This window comes from Staurois parvus, unplaced genomic scaffold (genome assembly GCF_062004578.1).
Source record: "Staurois parvus isolate SC_StPar_1 unplaced genomic scaffold, SC_StPar_1.0 ptg000454l, whole genome shotgun sequence".
NCBI classification, from domain to species: Eukaryota; Metazoa; Chordata; class Amphibia; order Anura; family Ranidae; genus Staurois; species Staurois parvus.
Window position 1 is genome coordinate 5,757,670 of NW_028318250.1, and position 3,772 is coordinate 5,761,441.

Here is a 3,772-nt window from a genome sequence, read left to right on the forward strand (position 1 = left end):
GCCACACATCCTCCCCCTAGACTTCAGGTAAGGCCCGAGGACCCACACCCTCCATCCGTGAAAAACACACACATAAGAACAGAAAAAGTGACAAAACGTGGGAGTGGTTAAATTAAATAAATAAAAAATAAAAAAGTGGTACCGTGCCTAATAGTGCACAGACCAGGCCCTGAGGCCTGTAGCAAAAATTGCCCCGGACTTAGCCAAAAGACCTGGTCCTTAGGGCGCTGTGCAAAAAGAAGTGAAAAAACAGTGGCCATGTGTCATCTTCACACCGTGGGGTCCCACACCCAAGTGTTACTAGTGATACCCCTGAGAGCGTCTTCCCCAGGGGGCACTGAGTTTGCGGACTTTTTGCGTCCCCAGCCCCAGGCCAGACCAAGGTAGATCTGTCCAAATCAGGAGGTACTGGGTCTTTCCAGCTTTCCCAGAGGAATTACTCCCAAGGTCCCAGAGCGTATCATGGCGCCCCCTGGTTTCTGTCCCTCCGGTCCAGCCTTCCGGACCCCCATCATACCAGTGAGGGTACTATACAACAACCATCCCCGCAAAGCTAGAATGGTCGGGAGCACCCCCACTGGACACTGATAAGAACAGATACTACACTTGATCTTAGCCAAAAGGCCGAGAAGCCAGCACAGTGTAATGGTCAAGCTATAAATGGCGGCCATTTTAGAATTCTCCATTTGCCTCCAGTCATTCAACAGAGGCAGACCTGGCTGTATTCAGGGAGAGAGTTAGGGACACAGAAACGTTACTTAGGGACATAGAAACGTTAGTTAGGGACACAGAAACGTTACTTAGGGCCACAGAAACGTTACTTAGGGACACAGAAACGTTACTTAGGGCCACAGAAACTTTACTTAGGGACACAGAAAGGTTACTTAGGGACACAGAAACGTTACTTAGGGCCACAGAATCGTTACTTAGGGCCAGAGAAACGTTACTTAGGGCCACAGAAACGTTACTTAGGGCCACAGAATCGTTAGTTAGGGACACAGAAACGTTACTTAGGGACACAGAATTGTTACTCAGGGACAGACACAGAATTGTTACTGAGGGATACAGAATTGTTACTGAGGGCCACAGAATCGTTACTTAGGGCCACAGAAATGTTACTTAGGGACAGACACAGAATTGTTACTGAGGGACACAGATTTGTTACTGAGGGCCACAGAAACGTTACTTAGGGCCACAGAAACGTTACTTAGGGCCACAGAATCGTTAGTTAGGGCCACAGAAACATTACTTAGGGACACAGAATTGTTACTCAGGGACAGACACAGAATTGTTACTGAGGGAAACAGAATTGTTACTGAGGGCCACAGAATCGTTACTTAGGGCAACAGAAACGTTACTTAGGGCCACAGAATTGTTACTTAGGGACAGACACAGAATTGTTTTTGAGGGACACAGATTTGTTACTGAGGGCCACAGAAACGTTACTTAGGGCCACAGAAACGTTACTTAGGGCCACAGAATCGTTACTTAGGGCCACAGAAACGTTACTTAGGGCCACAGAAACGTTACTTAGGGCCACAGAATTGTTACTTAGGGACAGACACAGAATTGTTATTGAGGGACACAGAATTGTTACTGAGGGCCACAGAACCGTTACTTAGGGCCACAGAAACGTTACTTAGGGCCACAGAATTGTTACTTAGGGACAGACACAGAATTGTTACTGAGGGACACAGATTTGTTACTGAGGGCCACAGAAACGTTACTTAGGGCCACAGAAACGTTACTTAGGGCCACAGAAACGTTACTTGGGGACAGACACAGAATTTTTACTGAGGGACACAGAATTGTTACTGAGGGCCACAGAACCGTTACTTAGGGTCACAGAAACGTTACTTAGGGACACAGAATTGTTACACAGGGACAGACACAGAATTGTTACTGAGGGATACAGAATTGTTACTGAGGGACACAGAACCGTTACTTAGGGCCACAGAAACGTTACTTAGGGCCACAGAAATGTTACTTAGGGCTACAGAAACGTTACTTAGGGCCACAGAATCGTTACTTAGGGCCACAGAAACGTTACTTAGGGCCACAGAATTGTTACTTAGGGACAGACACAGAATTGTTACTGAGGGACACAGATTTGTTACTGAGGGCCACAGAAACGTTACTTAGGGCCACAGAAACGTTACTTAGGGCCACAGAATCGTTACTTAGGGCCACAGAAACGTTACTTAGGGACACAGAATTGTTACTTAGGGACAGACACAGAATTGTTACTGAGGGATACAGAATTGTTACTGAGGGCCACAGAATCGTTACTTAGGGCCACAGAAATGTTACTTAGGGCCACAGAATTGTTACTTAGGGACAGACACAGAATTGTTTTTGAGGGACACAGATTTGTTACTGAGGGCCACAGAAACGTTACTTAAGGCCACAGAAACGTTACTTAGGGCCACAGAATCGTTACTTAGGGCCACAGAAATGTTACTTAGGGCCACAGAAACGTTACTTAGGGCCACAGAATTGTTACTTAGGGACAGACACAGAATTGTTATTGAGGGACACAGAATTGTTACTGAGGGCCACAGAACCGTTACTTAGGGCCACAGAAACGTTACTTAGGGCTACAGAATTGATACTCAGGGACAGACACAGAATTTTTACTCAGGGACAGACACAGAATTGTTACTGAGGGACACAGAATTGTTACTGAGGGACACAGAATTGTTACTCAGGGACACAGAATTGTTAATGAGGGACACAGAATTGTTACTGAGGGACACAGAATTGTTACTGAGGGACACAGAATTGTTACTGAGGGACACAGAATTGTTACTCAGCGACAGACACAGAATTGTTACTCAGGGACAGACACAGAATTGTTACTGAGGGATACAGATATGTTACTGAGGGACACAGAACCGTTACTTAGGGCCACAGAAACGTTAGTTAGGGCCACAGAAACGTTACTTAGGGCCACAGAAACGTTACTTAGGGCTACAGAAACGTTACTTAGGGCCACAGAAACGTTACTTAGGGCCACAGAAACGTTACTTAGTGCCACAGAATTGTTACTTAGGGACAGACACAGAATTGTTACTGAGGGACACAGATTTGTTACTGAGGGCCACAGAACCGTTATTTAGGGCCACAGAAACGTTACTTAGGGACACAGAATTTTTACTCAGGGACAGACACAGAATTGTTACTCAGGGACAGACACAGAATTGTTACTGAGGGACACAGAATTGTTACTGAGGGACACAGAATTGTTACTGAGGGACACCGAATTGTTACTCAGCGACAGACACAGAATTGTTACTCAGGGACAGACACAGAATTGTTACAGAGGGATACAGAATTGTTACTGAGGGACACAGAACCGTTACTTAGGGCCACAGAAACGTTACATAGGGCCACAGAAACGTTACTTAGGGCCACAGAAACGTTACTTAGGGCTACAGAAACGTTACTTACGGCCACAGAATCGTTACTTAGGGCCACAGAAACGTTACTTAGGGCCAAAGAAACGTTACTTAGTGCCACAGAATTGTTACTTAGGGACAGACACAGAATTGTTACTGAGGGACACAGATTTGTTACTGAGGGCCACAGAACCGTTACTTAGGGCCACAGAAACGTTACTTAGGGACACAGAATTGTTACTCAGGTACAGACACAGAATTGTTACTCAGGGACAGACACAGAATTGTTACTGAGGGACACAGAATTGTTACTGAGGGACACAGAATTGTTACTCAGGGACACAGAATTGTTACTCAGGGACACAGAATTGTTA

General features: G+C 45.6%; 1 pseudogene; it reads right to left on the reverse strand.

Moving 5' to 3' along the window:
- Window positions 1–520: 520 nt before the first annotated feature.
- On the reverse strand, window positions 521–636 carry LOC149452952 (U2 spliceosomal RNA; annotated as a pseudogene).
- Window positions 637–3,772: the final 3,136 nt, after the last annotated feature.